Below are 27,254 nucleotides of genomic sequence, written 5' to 3' on the forward strand. Positions count from 1 at the left end.
CAACTTGCTTTATACATTTGCTTAATCATACAAACATAACCCTCAATCTTAACACTTATACTTTTTGGCCCTTATTAAATTTGACACTTTTTTTTTAATCCAGAAGAGAACAGCGCAATGTATTCCTGATTCTAAAAGCAAAAAATTGTCAGCCCAGAGTAATATACCCAGCAAAACTTTCCTTTGTCTTTGAAAATGAAATGAAATTCTTCCACAGTAAAGAAAAGTTTAAAGAATATGCCTGTTCCAAAGCTGCCCTACAAATGATACTCAAAGATGTTCTCTTGACAGAGAAAAGTAACAGCACCCACCAAAACCAAAGGCAAATGGGAAGAACATCCCAGTAAAATAACAATAGAAGTCTAAACTAATGAACAACCCATTCCTAAAATGACAGGACCAAATTACCACCAATTCATATTAACCCTGAATGTAAACGGATTAAACTCATCAATCAAATGTCTCAGATTAGTAGACTGGATTAAAAAACAAAACCCATCTACCTGTTGCCTACAGCAAACATTTCACCAACAAAGATCAGTGGAAACTGTATCTCTTCAATTTTGATATTTTTTGTTAGTTTCACCTCTTCAAAACACTTTCTTCTGACTAAATTCTTCAGTGACTCATAGATCATACAGTAGCATCATTCTCTTCAAGAAGGTTCTCGATTTTGATTTTTTTTTTGTAAGTTTGACACTTAAATTTGTGCTTAAATTTTGATGTTCTGGAAGAAAATTGTCTCTGTGATGGTTTTCAGGGGCTATCCAAGTTAAAATCCTACTACTGTAACAGAAAACAAAATTAATATAAATGTACGCATTTTTCTTTTAAGGATGGGAGTTCTAACTATAAAAAGCAATTTGGGGGAAAATTTTGTCTTTTCTGAGGAAAATATATGCTTTTTGTGTTTTTCAATTTGATCATCCAAATAACAGACTTCTATTTTTGAAAATACATGTGTGATTGCAATACAGTTATCTTTATTTCTGCATGTAGCCTATCCACAAATTATTTTTTAAAGATTTATTTTTATTATTTTTTATTGGAAAGGCAGATATACAGAGAGGAGAGACAGAGAGGAAGATCTTCCGTCCAATGATTCATTCCCCAAGTGAGTGCAACGGCCAATGCTATGCCGGTCCGAACCCAGGAGCTTCTTCCGGGTCTCCCACACGGGTGCAGGGTCCCAAAGCTTTGGGCTGTCCTTTGCTGCTTTCCTGGGCCACAGGCAGGGAGCTGGAAGGGAAGTGGGGCTGCTGGGATAGAACCGGCGCCCATATGGGATCCCGGGCGTGCAAGGTGAGGACCTTAACCTCTTGCGCCACTGCGCTGGGCCCCCATCCACAAATTATTAAGTAGTGTGTCTTCTCTGACCATATATCGATTTTTTTTTGGTCATAATTCCCTAAAAACTACTTGGGAGAGGGTGAGCACTTAGGCAGAGGTTATGCAGTTATTTGAATGCTCACATTCAATATCAGAGTACCTGGTTTGAGTCCTGGCTGCTCAACACCCAATCTAACCCCTTGCTAAAGTGCCTGTGAAAGCAGCAGATGAAAGCCCAACTACCTGAGTCCTTGTATAAAGTTCCTGGCTTCTGGCTTCAGCTTAGCCCATACTAACCTGTTGCAGCCATTTAAGGAGTGAACCATCAAATGGACACAGAAACACTAACATACACAAGCACACACTGCATTTCAAATACAAGCATGCATATTTATAAAGACAAAAATTTAAACAGAAGCATTATTTCTCAACCTAAGTTGTCAAGTTCAAAACACTTGTTTAAATTGTGATATCAGTCCTTTAGTAAATTCCCAAAGAGCTAAAGCATCCAAAAACTTGAACATGTCAATACACTCTACTTTGCGTGAATTATTGAAGAAAGATGGGTATCTTTTAAAGGCTAATTTTTCATGTTAGGAAACAAAAAGAAGTCAAAAGTCATATCAGGATGGTTAACCAGATGCCTAGTGATTATGCATCAAAACTCTAGCAAAATTGTCCTGGCTGATGAAAATGAGCAAAGGAACCGTCACGGTAAGGAAGGATCCTCTGGTGAAGGTCTCCTAGGCCTACTTCTGCTCAATCATTTGGGTGACGGTATCACAACATTCTCAATAAGAATTGTTGTCATTTTTTGACTCTCTAGACGGTCAATGAAAAATTTTGAACAACTCAAAAATCTCTTAACATTTGCACTTTTGTTTTGACTGGACCACAGCCACTTCTTGGTAACCATGCTTTGCACAGTGCTTTGTCTGGACTCAGAAGCATGGTGGTAAAGCTATGTTTCATTTCCTGTTTCAGTTCTTCAAAAAAAAAAAAAAAAAAGAAAATGTTTCTCAGTCTTTATGCTACTTGTTTTCAATTTCCATTCAAAACTCTGCATTTCTCTGAAACGGATTAGGTCCAAAAGTTAACTATACATTAAACAGAAAATTTGTTCAACTATGGTGTTTTAGTCATAATTATGTAAACTGAACCAATTGAGGTGTCTAATACATTAGTTAAGATTTTCTACTGGTTAATCAAATCATTTTCTTCAATTAGAGCATGAAGAGGTTCTTTTTTGTTGTTGCTCAAAAGTTTATGTGAATGACAGGCTGCTATGGGATTCAAATTCTATAACCTTTTCTAACATGATCTACCTATTACTAAACATTGTTTTCCTGAAGGCATTGTTTATAAGCATACAAGATTTCATTGTCATTCACATAATCCTTCATCAATTTAGTCTTTGTTCTTATATCCATCTTACCAGTGTTCAACTTGGTGAGGGGGTCCTTTTCAAACTTATATTTGTTCAAATTAGACACTGCTGAGTCATGCTGTAGCAAGTTTGTATGAGTTTATTTCTTTCAGTTGAAAACTGTACATCCAATTGTATCCTTTGAAGTTACCTTTCTAGGATGCAGAGTTAGGATGGCTATGATTATTTTATTTTCTTTTTCATTGCCAACAACTGCTAAAAACAGATTTTAAATGAAATAGTCACCAAGAGAAAACATTTTGTTCCACCACCTGCTGTAGTGGATGAACATTGTAATCAACTCTGTTCTAATCCAAGACATTCCTGTTAGTTTCATTCATTTCCCTCTATTTCCATTACCAATCTCTCTAAGGGCAATTTTTCAGCTATAACTAAATTGCTACATATTCTTTGTTAGATCAATCTTTATAAGCCATCATGCTTAAAAACACTTTACTGAGCATAATGTATTAGAAAATATTAAGGCCATCCGTAAAGTCAGTCTCTTCAATGTCTTTTTTGTTGTTGTTGTTCCCCTACTCCAGGAATGGAAGTGTCTGGAGCATATGTCATCACTTCCATCCTGGACCCATAGGCCTTCTCAGTGAATACTTGTTGAATACCACAGTGTGCCATGTGGCCAACTACACTCCAATAATAACATAAGCATGTTGCACCTGACCTCGCTGAGCTCATAGGTAGGTGGAAAGACAAACAACTAGAAAGAGAATTAACTATAAGTGCTACTACACATTAGAGTGGTTGTTAAGATGTGTAAATTAGAAACAAAGATCATAGAGAACCCGACGGGGAGTTATTCAAATTGAATAGTTGAGGAAGACATAGCAGAGAAAATGACATTCAGATATCAATAAATAAATAAATAAATAAAATCTTCCATGCAGAAGAGAATTCCAGACTTGAGCGAGCAGCATATGTGGAAAGTCTGAGGTGGAACTAAATTGGCAAAAACTAAGAGGACTGTTTGGTATCAGGCAGAGAATTGGAACAGCGACTTCTAGTTAGGCTGAGCCAGATCATGTAGATCCTGGGAAGCTGTACAAAGAATTTCTTTTTTTGCTATGTTATAGAAAGTCAATAAAGAATTTTAGGGTCCAGTGCAGTAGCCTGCTGGCTAAAGTCCTCACTTTGCACACTTCAGGATCCTATATGGGTACTCGTTCATGGCCTAGCTGTACCACTTCCCATCCAACTCCCTGCTTGTGGCCTGGGAAAGCAGTCAAGGATGGTGCTTTGGGACTCCTGCACCCACATGGGAGACCTGGAAGAAACTCATGGCTCAGGACATTGTGGCATTTGAGGAATGAATCAGCAGCTGGGAGTTCTTTCTCTCTCTCCTTCTCTCTGTATTTCTGGCTTTCCATAAAAATAAATAAATGGCACAGAAAAGTCTTTAAAAAAACAAGAATTTTAAAAAGTGAAATTCTACCATTGTGTAGTTGATATTTAGAGAAAAGGGACATTGATAGCCAAGATATGCCTCTGTATTACCTGGGAATGATGCTGTAATAAACCACATGAACAGCTCAACTAAAGTGTCAAACAAAAACATGAAGAAACTATATTGTACAAATATGCATTTATTTCTGATTTTATTCTAAGAAAACTCTAGATCATCTCAAGCATTCCTGTTCTTAAGTGACTGATATATAACTGGAGGTTACTTTAAAAAAAATTGGGAAAAGAATCGAATTTTATGAGTTTCTTTTGGCACAAGAAAACTTTTAGCACTTAAAAATTCTTGTAGATCCAAAATGGCGGAACAAAACAAACATGCGCTGAGATTGAGTCAGTCATAAAGATCCTTTCAACATAGAGAAGTTCAGGACCAGGGAGCTTTGCTGCTGAATTCTAGCAAAACTTTAACGAAGTAATCCCAATTCTTCTCAAACTATTCAAAGCAATTCAAACAGAGGCAATTCTCCCAAACTTCATCTATAAGGTCAGGTCTACAGAGAGAAGGAGAAACAGAGGGAAAGATGCTCCAACCTCTGGCTCACCCCAGGAGCAGCCAAAACCACAGGAGCTGAAGCAATTCAAAACCGGTAGCCAGGAGGCCCCTCCAGGTCTTCCATGTGGGTGCAGGGTCCCCAGGCCTTGGGCCATCCTCTGCTGTATTCCTAGACCTGAAGCAAGGAGCTTGAAGGGAAGAGGAACAGCTGGGAAACGAACCAACACCCACAGGGGATCCCAGTGCAAACAAGATGAGGACCTTAAACACTAGGCCACTACACTGAGCTCTATAAATAGTATCTCTAAGTAGCAAATAAGCCTATCTAACCTAAAAATCAAAATGCAAAGCTTTGGGGAATCAAAAGGGTTTCCACAAGTAGGGCAATTCACAGCTAATCTCATGTGACAGTCACATTTGAAACATAAATACGTTAAAGATTTTATATAAAACCAGCTTCAGGTATGTATATATGTAGTTATGAAACCTAAAGGGGTTTTACTCTTAGACTCAGTCCCATCCCCAAGTCATCTCATTATGTGTGTTTATATATTTCAAAATCTAAAAAATTCTAGAAACGGAAATGATTCTGATTCCACAGAGATCAGAGAGGTTGAGAAGCCCAGACCTACAAGCACACGTGTACATACGCATACCACATTCACTTTTGACAGTAGGAGCACAACCGCTTAGGGTAAAGTTCAGCAAAAATTCAAAACTACAAAAATTGCAGTGGGATGGTTCACTTTCATGGTAAATATTGTCAATATGACATTCAAACATTGGCAATAGTAAAGTGTATCATAAACCTGATTCGCTGTGATTCTCCTAAAGTAATGAAGATACTAACTGAAAAACAGGTAAGGTGTTGTTTGATTCGGTAGAACAAAAGTGGACCTGGATATACATTCAAGGTAGATTTTGTAAGTTAAGTCAATAGATGCCTCCATTCTGTGAAAAAGTGAAAGCCCACGGAATTCCTGTCCACAGATGGCATCAAGTATTGACATGTTCGCTGCTTAACATCAGAGATCCATTTATTCTGCATTTGATGCAGCATTTTATTTTTTGGCAAATATGTAAAACAGATAAGGTTGGCAAATAGATTGTAAACATATTTTATGAAACCAAATAGAATCTAACAAACCTAACAAATTGAAGCCTAACTAGAGGGCAAATTTACCTCCCTCAGAGTCTGAGCTGTGTTTTCAGACTTCGAAGTGCTTTGATTTTTCAATCCACCCCCTTTTCTGTTGGATTGGAATTGTTCTGTCCCTGGACACCCAGCACCAGGTAGCTGGTTTATGCAGCGGACTTCTGCCTGGGCTGACACCCAATGTGCTGACCTGGTTTCTTGGCTTTCCCAGGTCCTACTGTTCAGCTCTCATGGCTCTGAATCAGTAACTTCTTTTTTGTTTTCACAGAAGCTTCTCTTAAAAGCATGCAGACAAGCTTCAAAAGAGAAAGTATACCTGTTTGGAGTGTCAAAATGTTATTGCTCACTCTATAGAACACTAATCTGAGATTGTGGCTGTGTGTGATAGGAAACTGACAAGATAATCTCTAACACCACCTTACGGGAGTTACAAAGTCCCGGAATTGAGAGCATTGGTTCATCACTTGTAGACTCACTGCCATTTCCAAATCTCCAAATCTTACTTGTACCAGTGGGAGCAGACCCCCAGCTCCTATCCTGATTACAGGATGGTGATTAAGCCCTGCATCGTTGGCATGTTGATGAAGCTCAGAGAGGATGTCACCCTGACTTAACTTCCTTAAACTTTACTTCAATCAAATTCCCAGGTAGCTACAGCAATTCTGAACTGTAGCCAATCAAATTTGAAGATTTTACAAATAGACCTCTTCAAGCCGCTGCAGTACTGAAAGCAATGCTTGCCTCCCAAGCAGCTTTAAAACGCTTTAATAAACAGTCTGGGACCCCATATCATTGCTATACAGCTCTTGTTATGAGATGTCACCAACCCAGTGTAATCTGCTTATAATCTAATGCAACTGCTATTGAGGCAAAAGGCACTGAAAAGAAGCACTGAGGATAAATATTCGAAATTTGATTCCATGTATTTTTTATGAATAAAATCATGGAGAATTTTCTTTAGTCCTTAAAATATCTGTATTCTCTTCAATTCAGTCATCTTTTCCTGATAACTTGGACAGGCTAAGGTCAGCCAGGAAGCTGGAGGCAGCAGCTGCCATCCCCTGTTTGCAGGAGCAATTCATCAGAGCAGACACATCCTTCCCAGGGCATGCCATGCTCACAGAAATAAATACCAGGGAGCCACATCAGAGCTTTATCTTCCTTAGGAAATTACATGAAGATGGAAAGTCCTGTTTTCCAAGTGGAAAAAGAAAACCCTAATTGGATCACAATGTTATTAATAACCTACCAAGCTTAGAAAAATATGTAATCAAACAAGTAAATATATTCAAAATAGATCCTCTGTTGAAAATTGCTTATTGAAAATCTTTTTACCTCATCTCATTTCTCTTGCAATAATATTTTGCAAAATATCAGACTCTGTGTTTTTAAAACTTTCTCTGGAGCCAGACTGCTTAGATTGAATCCTGGCTGTCTCATTTACTAGCGGTAAAACTAAATTTCCTGTACCTCAGTTCCTTCTGTAAACTGGCATAAAACTTCAGTCTTATTGAAACCTCATAAAATTGGTGGAAAGGGTAAATAAATTAACATACTACTTTCAAAAAGCTCACGAAAGAGCATATTGTAAAAAAAAGTATGTAGCTTTCAAAATTTTTGCTCTAAAAATTTATTTCCATAGAAACATAACTTCAATGTCCAGTTTTTCATTCAATTTTTTTAAGTGCTCGCACTTAAAAGACTGGAAAACGAGAATATCAACCCCACCATAGAAAAGCCATGGAATAGACTGGATAGTTACAGATTAAGAGTAACAGATATTGTTATCATTATGGGTTTTCATTATCAGTGCTGTATCACCATCATTTTATTGTTGTTGCTGTTAAATTTCCACAGCAAAATTCTAAGGAGCCATAATCAATGTATCCCAGTAAACATATAGAAGAAATCCAAGTTCTATGGCAAACTGATTGAAGACTTGGCATGATTGGAATCCTGATGCCTCACTAGCCGTGTTTGTTGGAATGCACTGTGTGAGAATGGACTCTAACACGAGTCCATGCTGCTTCAGGAACCCCCCTGTGCATTTTTCCTGGTCACAGGAAACAAAGCTGTATCTGTTCCAAAGGACATTCTCTCCTCTCTTTCTCCCAAAGTCGTTAGGTATCAAAACTGGACAAGTTTCAGCCTATATTTTTTCCTGACTTGTAGACACCATTCACTTACCTTTCCACTCACCTCCTATGGAGTTGTAATGCCATCTATGTGTATGAGTTCCATGACTTTTTAACTCAACAGGGATTGCATGGCTCTCCTTTTTTCCACACTTAAATCCTCCCTGTGTTGTAGGAGTGATTTCAGGCATTATCTATCTACCTACCTATCTATCTATGCCATCAATCTCTCTCTCTACTTCTATCTTGCACTTACTTCCCTTGTGCAAATATTTTCAAATTATCTTCCTTTCTTCCTACTTGAAAAGGAAAAACAAATACCCCTTCCTTGTCAATTTTATTTTATGAATTCACACTAAATTTCACAACAGGTGCCCACAATTTTCCCTACTCACCATTATACCTTGTATATGGATACCTTGAGTTTGCTCTCAGCTTTCACTTCCCGTATCTCCAGTTGTTAAACTATGAAAACATCCCTTTGTGCCTTCCTCCACTGGGTTTTACTACATTTCTCTTCTGCTGATTTTCCTCTCTGAAACTCTGCAAACTTCCTATCGCTTCCTCTAATGCTTGCTTTCATTTTCTCCCTCCACGGTTTTGTTCCAATAGGAAGTTGTCATTCTAAAAGGCACTAACCTTAAGCCAGGACTCTCTCCTTCTTTTGATTCCCATCTGAATTATGGATCAGGACTTCTGTCTTCTCCCTGAATAACATCATCTCTTTACGACTTTCCTGGTGTTGTTTGTTTCAATTCAGTTTTAATTCAGAAGCTGCTGCCTGTAATAATGCTAGCACCCCATATCTCAGAACCAGTGCAGGCCCAGCCTCACTTCTTCTGATCCAGCTCCTTGATAACGCATGTGAGAAAGTAGCAGCGAATGGCCCAAGTGCCGTGAGCCCTGCTACAAATGTTGGAGTTCTGAATGAAGTTCCTAGCTCCTGACTTCAGTTTTGATGGCTGCTGCAGGAATTTGAGGAATGAACTCAATGATAAAAACTCTCCCTCTCTGTCTCACTGTATTTCAAATAAATAAAAACATCTGTTAAAAATAAGTCTCTTTAAAAAAAAAGTGCAATGGGACAAAGGAAGGAGTTGAATTTAAAAAGCCTGGGACTAAACATTGGTTGTGTCATTTACTACACCGTTCATTAGAAACCCCTTAACTTTTTGGACATTGACTTCCCATCCATAAAGCTAGGGTGACATGAGGAAATCATAAATACAACACCATTTGCTGAGGAAAAGAGCCTAAGACTAAAAAGTCACCCCACTACACATCCACTTCCGCAATCCAGACATCTAACCCTGAAACTATAGAGCCAGATTCAATCACCTTCCCAGCGTTATCTCCCATATCTGGTCTATCAGGCCTGCTTTTCCTCTGTGCTTCCTTAGCATAGGTACTCATTGTTCACCCATGGCTTGCCATAGCAGTCATCTAACTAGTTTTACTGCCTCCCATGTCTCCTATCTCCAATTCCTTTCAGATAACAACTCCAGTCTAGTAGTCTACCATGATGTTTCAAATGCTTTAACTTTCTTAAAGTAACTCAGCTAACAAGTTAGAGGCCTCTAGAAATACAACCCCAGGTAAACTATCATTGAGTTGATCTTACAATGGAAGCCTGCACTGGCATTGACTGAACCTGGAGTGGAAAGCTTCATGATCTGATCATTGTGCATTTTCTCTCCGTGCTAGGAGTTAATTTATTCATCCTTTTTGAAATAAATCCTCTTTATCCTTTAAGATGCTTTAAGCTTTAAGTATCAAAGCAACTCAAGCTATTTAAAACTTAGGAGTATTTATTATACCATATATAATAAGCCCAGAAGTGGGACAATTCCAGAAATATTTACCACCACAACTTAATACCACATCTGTAACCTAGATTCCTTGTGGCTTCCCATTTTTGCTAGGTTAAGCATGATTCTAAACTTCTTTCATAACTATAGAATGATTTTGCCATCCCAGGAAGCAAAATAACACTTAAATGTGTGTGGGGGCAGTTGGCAAACAAGATCAGAGATTCACATTGTTTGATGCTTTTGAATAAAGAATCTCTTCATATGCCTGTCTCCCTTTATCTGCCCATCCTACAAGACATCCCTCAATATCTCATTGGTCAAGAATATTTTTTTCAGATTTATTTATTTACTTTTAAAGTCAGAGTTAGGGAGGAGAGAGAAAGGGAGAGACAAGAGAAGAAAGAGAGATCTCCCACCTGCTGTTTCACTCCCCAAGATGGCTGCAATATCCCAGGCTTGGATTGGCCAGGATTCAGTGGCTTCAGCTGGGTCTTCCGTGTAGGTGGCAGGGATGCAAACTTAGGCAATTTTCTCCTGCTTTGCCCAAGTCATTACAGGAAGCTGAATTAGAAGTGGAACAATTAGTACACAGAGACATGAACCTATACACGGTGCTGGTACTGTAGGAAAAAACCTTATCCATTGACAACAGACCAAAACTATATTGTCATCGTTGATTGATGAATAATATAGCATGAAATAAAAGAAATCCAGTAACTATCCACTTTTGAGCTATGATCACATTGAAAATTTACATTTATGTCCCAGCTCATTAGACACATAGGCATTATGCACACACAAAACACAAATCAAAGTTTATAGAATGTTGTTATGGGGTGCAAGCGAGATCACACCAGACATGTCTAAGGTTTTATTAAGGAGTCTTTATTAACCAAGCTTGGTGATAACAGAACATACTAAAATAACAGATCACAAGTCCAATCAAAGCAATATACAGGGACCATGCTCAGGGGATTACCTGTCTTGGATCAGCCAAGAGTGGAGGTGCCAGAGTAATGGAAACACCTGACCAGAAAGAGTGAGTGAGCCCCCGCTTCATGGATCTTTTAAAGGGGCTTCTGAGGGGTGTGGTTATGCAACAATGCAATACCGTCCCGTCCAATTTGATAGACGAGTCACAGGTGGGCAGCAGCAAATACCTAAGTGTTGTGAGTTAAGGAGTTAATTGGCGCTCATTGGGATGGGCAGGAACAGGAACTGGGCTTGTACCTAAAAAGACAAATTGGACTCATCTGCGTCCAACATCCAGGATGAATTAGGATGTGGGGGGAAGAGTATAGAAGGAGAGGTGAAGGAGCAATCACTGGCTGCACTCCATCACAATGTGTTCTTACTGCATAATGCATTCAGATGCTTCCTATTTTATTTATCTTTACTACTTTGTCTTATTCATAATTTTTATAAATATTCTAATTTCAACCATTAAAATTGATTTCAGGACCTGCCAGAAGACCAATACCTGCACTTAAAAAGTACTGTAATACTCACCACTAATTACTCAAATCGTATGAGGAAAAAACAAACTCAGAATTAATAATCATGTGGTAGAAATGGTATCATGTAACCCTCCCCTCTCTGCAGATAGAGAAAAAAAATGGAAGAACATTTCATGCTTCCACTTCTCACTTCCTGGCCCACTTTATCCCTGAACATGGCCACATGTGCCTGAGATTTCCTAATGTATAGAGACAATAAAAGAAAATAACAACTAACTGCTCTAAAGACAACCAACAGTTCCTTGACACCTGTCATTCAACATTTAATTGCTAAAACAGGGATGTTTCAGCCTTAGTATGTTTCAAGTTACTGCTGAAAAAAACTAGTGTTATTTATTAGTTAAAAAACTAAACCTTTCCAAGGGCCCGGCGCGGTGGCGCAGTGGTTAAGGTCCTCGCCTTACACGCCCGGATTCCATATGGGCGCCAGTTCTATCCCGGCAGCCCCGCTTCCCTTCCAGCTCCCTGCCTGTGGCCTGGGAAAGCAGTCGAGGACAGCCCAAGGCTTTGGGACCCTGTACCCGCTGGGAGACCTGGAAGAGGCTCCTGGCTTCGGATTGGCATAGCATCAGCCATTGAGCTCACTTGGGGAGTGAATCATCGGACGGAAGATCTTCCTCTCTATCTCTCCTCTCTGTATATCCGCCTTTCCAATAAAAAAAAAAATAAAAATAAATCTTTAATAAAAAGAAATAAACTGATGGGAACTGGGGGGAAGGGAATTGGGGAGGGAATAAGGGAATATGGACCTGAATCATAAAATGATAGCAATAATAATAAAATGTAAAAATAAATAAATAAATAAATAAATAAATAAATAAAATGAGGAAAAAAGAAAAATAAGAAAAAAATAAATAAAATAAATAAACTGATGATCTTTAGTAGTTTGTATGTCACAACAGTAATCATTTAAAGTTCATTTAAATTTTTTTAAGATAATGTGTATTTGTTTTTATGTATTCAAGGAACAAAATACAAAATAGATACGGAACACATAGAGAGAAATTTTTCACTTATCAACTCACTCTCCAACTCCTGTGCTGACAAGGCTCGGCTAGTTGGTAGCCAGGACCCAGGAGATCCATCTGGAGCCCCCCCAGCACCTGCGGAGCCGATTGGTGCACATTCACAGCAAGCTGCATTGGAGGTGGAAGTGGGACTCGATCCTAGACACGCAGATATGGGCTGCAGGCGTTCCAAATGGCTTATCTTGCTAAGCCATATTTTTTACATGATATTATTAGGGTAAAAGGCCAGGGTAGATCAATTAATTTACCTCAAAATGCTCCTTCTAGATGCTATTCAAAGGATAAATCATCAAAGATTAATTGGGTAAAACTGAGTCTCCCCTCCTTGTTTAAAATGTCTAAAGATCTGGAAGCAGCTGGCTCCATCTCTGTTCTCGTTTTCCTGATTCATCTTGTGGGTGACCCCCTGCAGAGGTCATTCCCTGTCTCTAAATCACATCAGCCTGCACCTGAAGCCTGCTGTTTGCTCTTTCAATCATTTCGCCCTTGGAAGCCTTGCTGAGCTAAGGCAAAGAACTTAAGGAACCTGGGCTTTGTACCCCCCAGGCAAGCTCTTCTCCCTGCTGAGCCTGGCTCTTCCCAGACATATGATCACTTGTATTTTTACTGTAATGTCTTGATGGATCCAATATGCCTGAGCAACTGCTGCATATAAAGCACTGTGCAAGACTGCAGGGAATCCTGCGTGAATAAGCCATCTTGTCTATTTTTAAGCTGTTTGGAATCTAGCAGGAGATAACATGGCCAACAACTATACAGCACATCATTTAATAATTCAGCTTTCAAAGACAGGATGCTGATGTTTAGGGTCATTTATGGAGAATTCATAGACTTTCAGGCACTATGTTGTCATTTATGTAAACCATCTCACCAGGAAGCTATAATCATTTTTGTGGTAATATTAATGTCCATTTTGCAAATGTGAAAACTGAAGCTCATTAAACATCATTAATTTTGATTAATTCTTCCAACAGAACATCACAGTCAGCAGGAGAACTGGACATAAAATGAGAGTTCTTTAAGCTCCAAAGGGCTTAGGTTTTATGTCATTTTGCTGCATCCCAGACACAAAAGGATCTTTCTGAACTAAAAGATAGATTTTTGAAATAATCCTTTGGAATAGAAGGGAACCATCAGCCCTTATGATGGCAGGCAGAACAGGCAGATGCACAAGGAAGCGTTCCCATAAGCACAAAGGTAGGAAAAGGCAGCTTGGGTATAAGGGAAGTAAAACGTAGTTTGGATACCACATAAAATGTAATTGGGGGAACAAAATAAAGGGAGTCTGGAAAAGAAGACAGGTTTTTGAAGGTATCAAATTTCAATTTTCCCAGCTTTCTTACTTTAGGAGACCTGTCCAGAAGAAGCAAGCAGATTCTACGGCTTCCCCCTGAGCTTGGGTCAAAAAGTCAGATGTATATGAGCAGAGGTGACCATCTCAGGATGGGAACCACATGTTGCATTCTTTATGGCCCACACTGAGAAATCCAATGCTTTACAACCAATAATCCTGAAGTTTACATTTACTAAATGAATCCAAGGCAAACAAAGGAGAGTTTCTGTTCTTGCTTGACAAGTTCCTTAATGAGTGGATCAACACAACATGTTGGACAGAGAATGGGACAGAGACCAGATGAGCAAAGTCTGGAAGAACTTGACTCTTGCCTTGTCCATGCTTCCAGATCAGTGATCTGAATAAAACAATTGTTGGCTGAATCATATGTGACCCTTCTCTTGTTATATACAAGTCGCATGCTAGAGGCAGGTAATATTCTGGAGATTAAAAAGAAAAGTGTTCATCAACCTGTGGTTTACATTCAAGATGAGCATAGCCTACATTTCAGAGGTACTTTTTTGGTGTGTGGATTAGGTGGACAGAGAGCAGGTGATACTGGTGTGGCAGTTAACCTATGTGTGATGCAGTTTTGTGAACAAATTCAACTCTAAATTTTTGCAATTTGTAATCAGAGAGATTAATTCCAGAGAAGAAACTAAACTATGAGGCAAAACAGCATTACAAGCTCAGTTTGCTCAGATATGTCACCAGATAAAAATAAGCCCTTTTACAAATGTATTTAGAGTATAAGCAGAGTGAATCCTGGTCAGGGAGAAAGAATAGGAAAAGGACAAACAAGATATTGAGAGGAAGTTATGTCTTAAAGAGGCACCTGCTTCGGTTAAAGTGAAGGCTTGAGAGTTTTCATAAATGGCAGCTTAACTAATGATAGTGATAACAGCAGCAGCAGAATTGACTGTCATATAAAGCAAAAATTATCACTACAACTGTTAACAATTGAGAACATCTTCAGTTGGTTTTTAAATGCCAATCATGATGCAGTATCATAATGGATTTGGCATAAAGGAACACAATTTAGGAGGAAAAGACCAAAGACTGAAGCTGCTCGACTGGTTAAGTGACAACCCACAACAACAGAATCCTGTATCAGAGTTTTTATTCAAGAACCTGCTACTCTGCTTCCAATCTAGCTCTCTGGTAATGCACAGGAAAATCAGGGAAAGATGAGCCAAGTACTTAGACCCCAGGCATGCACGAGGAAAACTCACGGCCTCATTCCAGATTAGGCCTTGCTGTTGGGGTCATTTGGGGAGTAGATCAGTGGACAGATCAATATCTCAGAAGCATAATTAAAAGCAGCAAAGACTTCCATGCCAGTGTTATCCAATAACCAGTGAAAACAGAACCAAGCACAATGGCTTAATTGGCTACTCCTCCTGCTTCAAGCAGCAGGATCCCATACTCATGCTGGTTCATGTTCTGGCTGCTCCACTTCCCATCCAGCTCCCTGCTTGTCGCCTGGGAAAACAACAGAAGATGGTCCAAAGTTGTGGGACTCAAAACCTACCTGGGAGACCTGGAAGAAGCTCCTGGCTTCTGGCTTCTGGCTTCTGGCTTCAGGCTTCAAATCAACTCAGTTATGACCATGCAACCACTTGGGGAGTGAACTAGCAGATGGAAGATCTTTCCATCTGTCTTTCCTTCTCTCTCTGTAAATCTTCCTTTCCAATAAAAATAAATAAGTCTTTAAAAACAGAAAAGGCCGGTGATAACAGAAGTAGATGTTGGATCTAACTCTGGTATCCTTAGATGGATAACTTTCCTACTGTGCCATGTTCAGGTTTGGGTTTTTTTTTTAAAGATTTATTTTTATTATTTTTTTTTATTGGAAAGGCAGATATACAGAGAGGAGAGACAGAGAGGAAGATCTTCCATCCAATGCTATGCCAATCTGAAGCCAGGAGCCTCTTCCAGGTCTCCCACACGGGTGCAGGGTCCAAAAGCTTTGGGCCATCCTTGGCTGCTTTCCTGGGCCACAAAAGCCTTGGGCCATCCTCGGCTGCTTTCCTGGGCCACAGGCAGGGAGCTGGAAGGGAAGCAGGCTGCCGGGATTAGAACCGGCACCCATATGTGATCCTGGGCATGCAAGGCAAGGACCTTAACCACTTGCGCCACCACGCCAGGCCCTTGGAGATTTGTTTTTGCAGAGGTATCTTTGTGGGAATCAATTGAATTCTGGAAGACTGCCATCACTGCCAGTAAGTAGACTCCTCCACTAAATCACCATGTGGGCAGGACTTTCACAAACATAGTGCAGAGAAGTAGGTTAATATCAATCCACAATGAGGAAAAACATCCAGTTTATAAAGATTAAATAGTCTTCTATGGATTTTAAGGTCATTATAAATTAATATTATAATTACACAGCCTATATTAATTGTCATAAATGTTCATAGAATAATCAAAAAGTAATTAATTAACATTTATTTTTAATAGAATCGTAAAATGACCTCCACCTTCAAGAAGGAGACATACAATAAATTCTAGTAATACAACAGTTTTTTCTGTCTCTCCCCATGATTTCATAACTAAGCACATACACAATGCATTCCAAGGCACAACAAGATTTAACAACAAAAAGCTAGTCTTTGGGACTGGTACAATACTTCAACTGATTCTTCCCCCTCAAGCCCCGGGATCCAATGTGGGTGCCAGTTAATATTCTGGTTGCTTCATTTCTAATTCAGCTCCCTGCTAGTGGCCTGGGAAAGTAACAGAATATGGGCCAAAGCCTTGGGATCCGGAACTGCATGAGAGACCTGGAAGAAGCTTCTGGCTCCTGGCTTCAGATCAGCTTACAGCTAGCTGTCATGACTACTTGAGAAACAAACCAGTTGATGGAGGATCTTTCTCTCTATCTCTTCTGTTCTTATAAATTTGCCTCCCCAACAAAAATAAATAAATCTCAAAAAAGCTGATTTATTGGAAAATCCAGATACTAAGATTAAAATTTAATAGACTTCAAAAATACATCAACACAAAAGTGTAAGATTTCAGTGTTGCTGTTTTGTTTGCTTTCAAAATGAGACTTTATTGGCTATTAAATATTTAATGAAACACATTAACTTATCAGTTGTGCATCTAACATTGCTTACAAGGCGATGTTTGGAGAAGCATGTCACATACCTCACTTGCCACATTTTCATTCTCTCTTGGACTATTCTTGAGTAAAGACATCCTAAAGCTACAATGGGGTGACAATTTGATATTAATAACCACAAGAGAAAATGAAACATTTCCTGATTGAGCTTTTATTAAAGAACAAAAAGAAGACATTTTTGTAATTGGATCATCCTCTACAGCTTTCCCAGGCCATAAGCAGGGAGCTGGATGGGAAGTGGAGCAGCCAGGAAACAAACAAATGTCCACATGGGATCTCAACACTTAAAGGGGGAGGATTAGCCAACTGAGCCATCGCGCTGGGCTTCCAAGCTTTCTTTATACCTTGATCCTGGATTATACTTTCCATAGAAGGCCTGTGAATGAGGACAATAGAAGGGCAAGATTCACAGGGCTTTCTGTTTGAGGTGTTCTGTTAATAAATGGACCCACTTTATTCCACAAGTAGAAAACTCAAACCCCATTAGGAGCAAATCCAGAGTGAAGAATTCAGTTTTAATGTGTCACAAATGTGAAATCTGTCCCTTACGGCTCTTTACCTGTCTTTTTGCTTTTATTGGAACAAATTATTTGAGGCTAAGTAGCTTTACAAGAAAATAATGTAATTAAGCGAACAGCTTCGAAGATGGAAAGTTCAAACACACAGCTCTGGCTCTGGCAAGGCCTCCTTGGCTGGATGGCATCAGCAGATTGCATTGCAGTGGGAGCACAAGAGAGAGGGAACCATCACATTGCAGGACAGAAAATCAGTTAAAAATGAGGCCCCATGTGAACTACTCACTCACTTCCAAAGGGATACTCCTGTGGTTCGATGATTGCCCTTCGGGCTCCATGGCTCCAAATTTTCACTACTTCATTGAGGACCTAGATGATAGCATGTAAACCTTTGGGAGGACAAACTATATCTAAACCACAGCATTCGCATGATGCAAAAAAAGCAAGCAAAATATTGGCATTATAAAGTAAAGAAACTGGGTATTGGAAAAGGTAAAATAATGGGCAACAGAGCAGATAAATTGTAATGTATTGGGTTCAGCACACGTATTGTCCTAGAAAGATTGTGTGGAAGTATAACATTCACTCTGGATTTAAAAACTTTAGCAAGAAAAAAAAGAATGTTAGACACATTACTAGTAATTTTGTATCTACAGGTTAAAAATGCAATGTTTTGAATACATGATTCTTTAGTTAAATATAATTGATTGTTTAAATCAGTGTGATCTATTGCTTTTTGTTCCTGTAAATGGCTATTTGAGTATTTAAAGTCATTAGGGGAATATGGTTACTTCTTAGAATCATATCTATCACGTAATATAAATATCTTATATAGCGTTTAAACTTACATGGATGGTTAACATTGTATTTCTGTTGAATAACACTACTATATGAAATTTTAAGAAAATAATCATATGTTTATGTTAGGTATAAGAAAGGCATATTAAAAAGGTGCTATGAATATGCAGCTACTTTAATCAATGTATGATAAATTAGACATTTGGCCCATCAGCAATGACAGACAAAAATGTCAAACCAAGACCACTTACTTTTGTCATGATTCGGGCCAGAACAAGCACTAAGTTTCAGAATATCTATACCAAGTAAGAAGAAAGATTTGTCTTTCAGAAACTGCGAGATCTGAAAGGAAAAGAGACAGGTAAAAGAGAACATTGACATGAAATAAAGTTGTCAGTAGTTTAAGTTCTAACATATTCTCTTATTGATTTAATTAATTGCATCATCCAACTAATTTACTGTTTGTCCAATCCATACTCCAAATTCACTCTTTTTGTTAAGTTCCATAGAATTAAGGTTATTGTATTAACAATTCTTACATAACCAATGATGTTAGGTTTATTGCTTCCTTTTTATTTAATAAGCAAATGTTTCTTCATTTCACTCCTACTCTCACCAAGACACAACTTACCCTAATGGAAACTACCAAGCTTAGGCTAAACAAGAAGGGAATAGAAATTCAATTACAGCCTACTCTTAATTTTGAATTTTGAGCTTCTTCAAGGCTAGTGATATACACTGTGATACATTCTTGCAATGCTGGACAACTCCCAGTCTCAAAATAGGCTGGAAACAGTTAACATCTGGGACTCTACAGTGTACCATTATGCAACACCGTGGTGCTCAGTAAGCTGCCTGTACCTCTACAATAGACTTCTACGGATGTAACATGTTGGTAAATCAAGGAGCATCTATATTGCAGAAGTCTTTCAATTTGATTACATAATACATGCTTGCAACTACTCTGTGCCTCATTTGCCTTCAGCAGCATCGAAAACCAAGACCCTGAGTGCCTTTCTGAACACATGCACACATGCACACACACACACACACACACACACACACACTGAATCTTTGTTTGCAACTTAGCTTATTATTGCTAATCATCTGGAAATATCAAATGTTTACAAACACTCCAACTTGCTGTAATTGTACTCTGCCAACATAACTGTTTTCAAGCACTGGAAGGGTACTGTGTACTAGCAATTGGGTTCCTTCTAAACATCCTTGAAAATGTTTATTTGAAAAGATTACCTTGTTTTCCTTAAGGATTAAGACATGGTCACTGCAGAGAGATGATTTGCAAAGACGCCCAGCAGTTTTTCATAGGTCCTCAGAGGTGACCCTGGCTAAATGAATACACCTGTATAAAAACAAAATGCATTCTAGCCCACACAAGTTACAGACATTTTTCAAACACCTAGATTGGAGAAGATAGGTATTACAAATAGCGTATTTGTAAGGGAGAGTGAAGAAATCACAGACTTGCTTGGATAAACACTATTAAATGCATACTTAACCAGCTGATTGCGACAGTTCCCCTCTGGCACTCACTGACAAGCTTGACTCCAGCTGTAAATTAGGTTGCAAAACTTCCTTGTGAGAGAATTCACCCTGTTAGGAGGACTCAACCCTGTCTTTGAATTTGCAAGGACAGAAAAATCAATGTGACGGAAAAGCAGTTGCTTGTGTCAGGTCTAAGCAAGAAAAGAAAGGGTTTTAAGTTAATGATTTAAGGTTGCTGGCAAAACAGTGCGCAAGCAAGTTCCTGGTGTCCCTGAAAAAAAGGAGAAGAGAAGTCTGGAGTGTTTTGTGTTTGCTGCCTGCGGAAACTGCCCTTCTGTCATAAACAGCACTCAGTACGTACTGTGGGAAAAGGAAAGCATTGTTGACCTCATGCAAACAGACAAAATGCATCAAAACCTACAAGATTTTTGGCTGAAGTGATTGTGCATTGTATTTATCCATGTGCAAAGTGCAAATACATAAGTTTCATATTCTCTCTGAGAATTTGTGATTGGTAAACTGAGGTCAGTAAGTCTTGGAGGAATTCAGGTTGCAATGTGGATACTTAAAAATTCATGAAAATGAATTGAGATATTTGTTTTGTGACAAAATATTTTTGAAATCCGCACATTGTTTTATTTAACAATAAGCATTCTGAATGTACTTCTTTGTGACTCTTGTGCATCAAATTTTAATTTCTTACCAAAGTAAAAGACTAGCACTTGCCTGGTCTCTGGAGCAAGGGAGTCTTCACAGTCTGGAGAGGGCGTTTTTCATTCCTCACTCACCCTGACCTGAGAACAGCTGGATCACAGAATACAGTATTTGCTGTCTGAGTTCTGCTTTGGGGTAGGGTTTTATTATTATTTATTTTATTTATTTGAAAGCAGAATTAGTGAGAGCAGAGTCAGAGAGATCTTCCATCTGCTGGTTCACTCCTCAAATGACTGCACATACCAGAAGCCAGGTGCCAGGAATTTCATCCAAATCTTCCACATGAGTGGCAGGGGTCCAAGTACTTGAGCAATATTCTAATGCTTTTCCAGGTGTATTAGCAGAAATCTGAATTGGAAGCAAAGCAGCCAGAATTTGCTTTAACTGATACTTTTAAGACATACAGCACTGTGGGAAGTGTTAGGACCCACTGTTCACAGGCAGACCTAAGAAAGGAGAGGCGAGCTTTGTCTCTGCTGACAACATCTGTTGACCAAGAAAGGCCACTTTGATTAGGAGTTGTCTGGATCTATCACCAATTTAGGTAGCTGAGTCTCTGCATTAGAGAATTACATTCTAGTCAGCTGACTTCAGATTGGCTTTGCTCCTGTGCCAAGTAATATAACTTTCTAGAGCTGGTACTAGAAGCCAAGGCCATGAGCCAACTTCATTTATTTCCATAAGTCACCTCTGAGTAACAGGACTAGATTTTATAGAACTTTAAAAAATTACTGTCCTGGTTACATCGTTGTGTATTATGAAAACACAACAATTTTCCTTCAGTTCTTCATTGTATGAATGAACAGATATCTGATGAAGACCTAATGGCATCAGACCCTAATAAAAAGGTGTCTTTGGGTTCGTTAACAGCATCATAACTATCATCAAACTGCATAAGATATTCTGCCAATGCTATTCAAGAGAATTATGCAGACACTGTTCTTGCCCAGTAGGACTGTGATAGAAACCACAGAATACTTTATCTACATGAAAATGATAAGAGTATAGAAACAACAGAATACAACTTATGTTACTACTTAGCAGGAAATATTAAAATGTACAGAAAACTGAATTATAGATGCTTATATAAGTAAATATGATTGCTATAATCTTTTCATGAAAAGAATGTTTAAAATCTAGGGACTAGGGAAATGGTTGGAATATTATGCTCCATTGCTAGTGTAATCCCGAAGCAGCCCTAGAAGCATGAGCAGCTAATCCATGGCAGCTTTGAAATCAGCTTATTTAGGTAATAAGGGGTCACAGACAATTTTCAAAATCAAAAGTGTTCCTTTATTAGACTGTTTTTCTAAAGAGGAATATGCAGTCAACAATACGGTCTTCTTTAAAAAGAAGAACAGCCTCCCATGTACCTAGGGGAATACCAGGAAAGGATGTGCATGGTACTACTTGAGAGATCTTCTCGACCAGCAGAACCTTTCACCTGTTCTGTGTCATTTACTCAGAAATTAGATAAGTCAGATCCTTTAAAATCATCTTCAGCTTTGTCATTCTTGGTTCTGTTCCCGTCACCCTACACATTTGCCTTTGGTGTCATTTTACAGTCCACACTCTTGAGAAGGGATAGTTACAGATGAAGAAACTAACAGGCTCCAATATCCTATTAGAATAATAGAATAATTAATACATACTTAGAACTTCCCATAGTCTTAGAACTGCTTAATACTTCAGTTAAAAAAAAAAAACGAAAGCATATAAATATTGAGATCTTGTAGTCTAGATGTGATTCACAGCCAACAGCAAACTTATCAACTGCCAAATCTTATGCTGAGCATGCATTCACTCTCCAAAAAATCCTGTGAAGTATTTTAACCATGACTGTGTTATAGATAATAATACAGTGTCTTAGAAGAATTGTCTTTATGAGCTAACAGATCTAGGATCCATTTGACCTAAGAGGCATATATATGTTTTATCTCTTATGCCAGCTGTATCGCAGTACAACAAATTGGTGGCCTAAAGGACGTACATATGTAAGTTTCAGGACAGTAGGAGTCCAAAAAATCAGTCACCTTGGCTCAAATCAAGGGATAATAGGGGTGGCTCCTTGTGGAGACTCCAGGCAGGAATGTTTCTTGACCTCTGCTAGCATGGATGATAGCCTCATTCTTTGGCTCATGGCCTGGCATCGCATCACCTTATCTCTCCCTGTTCTTTCATCATATCTCATCTTCTTTATCATATCTCAGTCTACCTCCTTTTATAAGGACACTTGTGATTACATTTAGGACCTACCTGGCTGACTCAAGATAATCTCCCCATCTCAAGATCCTTAACTTAATTACCTCTGCAAAATCTCTTTTGCCATATGGAGCAGCATTCAGAGGTTCAAGGAACAGGACCCAGATATCTTTGGGGGCCATTATTCAGCCTACTATAATTAACATTCAAACTGTCTCCCACTCTTTCAAGTAGCCTATTATCTTCTTTCTAGATGAGTAATTCTTAACAAGAAAAATGACTGATCTTCATCAAGGGGGTGGATATTTTATACAAATTAAAGAGGTTAAATTAATCCATTTGAATGCACGGAAGCACAACACAGTGACAAAAACCCTGGGCTCGTGATAAAAAAATTGAGTTCTTATCATCTAACCAGACTTGCAAGCTCAGACAAGATGGTGCATCTCTTGAGATCAAGTCTGCTAGAATCACCTCAATGTGTATGCCAACAGAAACAGAGAAAGATTTCACAGATTAGTAGAAATAGAAAAGTATTCCATAGATGCTTCAAGTTTCATGGAAAACATTTAACCCAATTATCAATACCTGCTCTGCCTAATCTCTAGAATTTAATTTAACTTGAATGAATGATTGTGACAATTATTGATTGTTGCATGAGGAAGTGCCCCAAAGTTCAGTGACCAAATATGTGTGTGTGTGGGTGCGCGCATGTGTGTTCCCTCAAACAATTGTTTTAAGTCTTTAATTTGGGAGTGAGAGCAGGCAAGATGCCAGCTGTGGCTGCAGTGCCTGAAGGCTTGACTGATGGTAGGATTGTCACACTCACACAGCGATTAGAAAGCAGGATTCTTTGCTATCTAAGGTGATCTATAAACTATCTCAGTGTTCTTAGAACATGGTGATAGGTTTCCCCTTAGTAAATAATCCGAGAGCACAAGAAAGAAGCATCAATGTATTGTGTGAGCGAGCCTTAGAAGAGACGTGCCCCTGCTTTTTCTGTACCTTCATTCAGCTGGGTATGAGGAGGGGCGCTGGGAGGCCACCCCATTTGAGGGACACAAGGTGGTAGAAGTGAGCCCATTTCAAAGGCCAATTACCAAAAGAAAATATGAGCTGATCCTTCCTCCCTAGTACTTCCGTTGTCTGCTCCATTAGGGGCCTCATCAGAATGTGAAAACTGTGAGGGAGGAAAAGCATCTTTCATCACCCATAGCTAGGTTCATGACTGAGATCCTTACAACAAAACACAGATGGATGCCGTAAAGGCATATGAATTTATTTAATATAAATTTTACACGACACAACTCCTTCATAAATGAGGCCTGAAAGAAATAAACAAGTCTGTTTTTATGGACAGTCATGCAGAAGTATGGTTGGAAACAAAAGGCTATGATCTAGTAGTAATAAACTGAGAGGAGTAACTGACATTATGAGGTCGTGGCTAAAGCCACTGCCTGCAAAGCTGGCATCCCATATGAGTGCCAACTTGTGTCCCAGTTACTCCACTTCTAATCCAGCTCCTTGGTAATAACCTGGGGAAAGTAGCAGAGAATGGTCAAAATGTTTGGGCCCCATCACTTATGTGGGGAACCCAGGAGAAACTCCTGACTTCTGCCTTTAGCCCAACCTAGCTCTGGCTATTGTCATCTGGTAGGTGAATTAGTGGATGAAAGATCTCTCTCTCTCTCTCTCCCTCTCTCTCTCTCTCTCTCTCTGTGTGTGTGTGTGTCCCACTCTCTCCATTAACTCATTGTCAGTTGAGTACATACTTATTTAAAAGAGAAAGAAATATAAAGAAAAAAGAAAAGAAAGAGGAAGGAAAGAAGAAAACAAACACACTGGGAGTAAATTAGCTGCATCTGCTTGTTCAGATCCTTTCATGTGTCATCATACAGGATAGAAGGCTCTAGAATAAGGATCTCAAATCTTATTTTAGAGAATGGTCAAAGAAATTTTCTGAGCCTTACTTCAGAAGAGAGTGGCAAAGGTCAGAGAGACCTTCTTGCTTCTGCTGTTTTCTCCAATAGTAAAATACCATATTTCAAGGTGGCATATCCTTAGCCCTGTCAAAATCTGTATCTTGTCGCTGTATGATGATTATCTTATACCTTTGAAGAAGAAGATCTACATCTTAAAACTTATTTTTTAAGACAGTTCTGACAGCAGAGAAGAGCATGAACAAATAGAAGCTCCTGCTGCCTCCAGGTGCTCTAGGCTCTGCTGCTGACTCTGAGGCCAGGTTAAGAGTTGTGCCTGTGTCCTCAGCCTATTGTGCCCACATGCTCTGTCTCCAGCTATTGTGACATTTTTATCACTCCCCAGACAGGCCTGGCCAACTATTCCTTGAATAACCTTTGCTGCTTCATTGCCATATTTTCCATGAAGATACTTTTCTACACAATTTCACTATTTGATAAGGAGAATAGTTTAACGGAAAATTACAGAACACAATGAAAGGTATACTAAAAATGAAATTGGAAAAATAATATGAAGAGGACAAACAGCATGATGACTCAATCAGTAAATTTTCCTTTCGCAAGTGCCAGCATCCCATTTGGTGCCAGTTCCTGTCCCAGCTGTCCCACTTCCCATCTAGCTTTCTTGCCTGTGGCCTCGGAAAGCAGTGGAGGATGGCCCAAGGACTTGGACCTTGCACTCAGCAGGTATGTTACACTCCAAGGAGCTCCTGGCTCCTGCCTTGGGATGGCTCAGCTCCGGCCGTTGTGGCCACCTGAGCAGTGATCCAGCAAATGGAAGATCTTTCTCTCCTTTCAGTAAATCTGTCTTTCCAATGAAAGTAAAAATATCTTTAAAAAACACAAACAAACAAACAAACAAAAACACTGAGAGAGAGAGAGAGAACCACACCCCCAAACCCAAGCTAGAAAGGGAGAAAACACAAGAAAAATTTTTCTTTCTTTCTTTCTTTCTTTCTTTCTTTCTTTCTTTCTTTCTTTCTTTCTTTCTTTCTTTCTTTCTTTCTTTCTCTCTTTTTAATTGAAAAATCACATATACAGACTGGAGGAGAGGAAGATCTTCCATCTGCTGATTACTCACTGGCAGCATGGCCCGAGCTGAGCGATTTGAAGCCAAGAGCCAGGAGTTTCTTCTAGGTGTCCCACATGGGTGCAGAGTCCTAAGGCTTTGACCTGTCCTCTACTGCTTTCCCAGCCCACAAGCAAGGAGCTGCATCGGAAGTGGAGCAGACAGGACATAAACCGGCAACCGTATGGGATGCCGGTGCATGCAAGGTGAGGACTTTAGCCACTAGATGACTACAGCACTGGGCACAGGGAGTTTTCTAAAGAACGATGATTACTATGAGTTAGGCAGTGGGGAGGGATCTGGTTGTTCCAGCCAGCAGATGTCTGAGCAGCACACAGGGGGCAAGTGGGACATGGTAATTAAGAGTATAGATTAAATACTATTTATTTGGGACAAAGAATAAGAACCAAAATCATATGAAGATTGGAAACCATGCCAAGGTGAACAGAAGGCAGATACATGTGATATAATGGATTTTGGATTGTGCCTTTATGGCTTGGGAAAAATCCATAAATAATTACAGTCAGGAGAAAAGTATTAGAAAGATAATTCTGGTAAAAACAGGAAGATGGAACTAGAATAGGCTTTGCAAGTCCTCATAAACCATTTACACATAAAAATTGCCTGTCATTCTGTCTTACCACATGTACCTAGGTTGTACCACAGTGCAGCTCCCAGGAGATACAAACACAGGCTTTCTGTGGTTTAAACCTTAAAACTCTGAGAAAGAAAATGGAATTTTTTTTTTAGTTATACTGGCATTTCAGACCCAGGACTCCACCTAGACATCCTATGGGATGGTAAATCAGAAAAATATTTAGAAAGTTGGTGGGTTCTGTTTTCATGTAATGATGAAATGCTTTAAAACATCCAGAGTCGGCGTTTTAGAGCTCCTATTGGCATGACCTTTGTTTTCTACCAGAGTTTGGAACTATTGAAGAGACCATATAATCCAGAAAGTCATAGAATCTTTATTGCCCTAAGAACTGGACATGAAGATGCAGCTTCGATCTTCTCTCTACTGCTACCACCCTGATTTGAACTCAGAGGACAGAGCATAGCATATACTTCCTACAGACCAGTGGATCACAAAGGGAAGATACCACGTGTTGAAGTTCCATTTCCTTTCCTCAAATTCATTGAGCACAACGACCATCTTTCCACACCAGAAAAAGTAGGAATGGTATTCTAATGGATGATCCTCCCACAATGTAGATACAGCAGAAGCAATGAAAATGTTTCTTCTCCTAATGTCTAGCACCTATGCAGCAAGACCAATCTATGACGCAAGCTTCTAGTGAAAATAGTTCTTCTGTGAGCTGTGCAAAGGAAGTACTGGTAATCTAAGTGTGGGATGGGAAACACGAAAAAACATCTCAAACTTGATGGTTTACACAGCACAAATTTATCATTATAGAACTCTGAAATTCTGAACACTGCCGCTACCAAAGTCAAGGGGCCCACAAGGCTGTGTTCCTTTCTGAAATCTCAAAATCAGAACTAGTTTTTTTCAGACTTGCCAGGCACTATGGCTACGCACTTGCCCTAAGTTCAGAGTCCTATTTCTCTGTCTTCTAAACCAGCGATGACCGATTATGTTCTCGTATTGCATTACTCTGCCTTTCCTTATGCCACCTTTT

General features: G+C 39.2%; 1 long non-coding RNA gene across 3 annotated transcripts in view; it reads right to left on the reverse strand.

The window, feature by feature from the left end:
• Nucleotides 1–19,625, reverse strand: part of LOC121156344 — a 28,694-nt gene extending 9,069 nt beyond the window's left edge. For 2 of the 3 annotated variants that reach the window (XR_005883848.1, XR_005883846.1), the window contains exons 1-3: nt 19,399–19,625; nt 17,637–18,486; nt 10,246–10,390 (exon numbers count right to left, since the gene is read on the reverse strand). This is a non-coding gene — a long non-coding RNA (uncharacterized LOC121156344). The remainder of the gene's footprint in view (nt 1–10,245; nt 10,391–17,636; nt 18,487–19,398) is intronic. The other variant, XR_005883847.1, reaches the window with a different exon arrangement.
• Between the last annotated feature and the right edge of the window lie 7,629 nt (nt 19,626–27,254).

The sequence above is a fragment of the Ochotona curzoniae genome, unplaced genomic scaffold (assembly GCF_017591425.1).
Source record: "Ochotona curzoniae isolate NIBS_2020 unplaced genomic scaffold, NIBS_Ocur_1.0 contig_3368, whole genome shotgun sequence".
Taxonomy (NCBI): Eukaryota; Metazoa; Chordata; class Mammalia; order Lagomorpha; family Ochotonidae; genus Ochotona; species Ochotona curzoniae.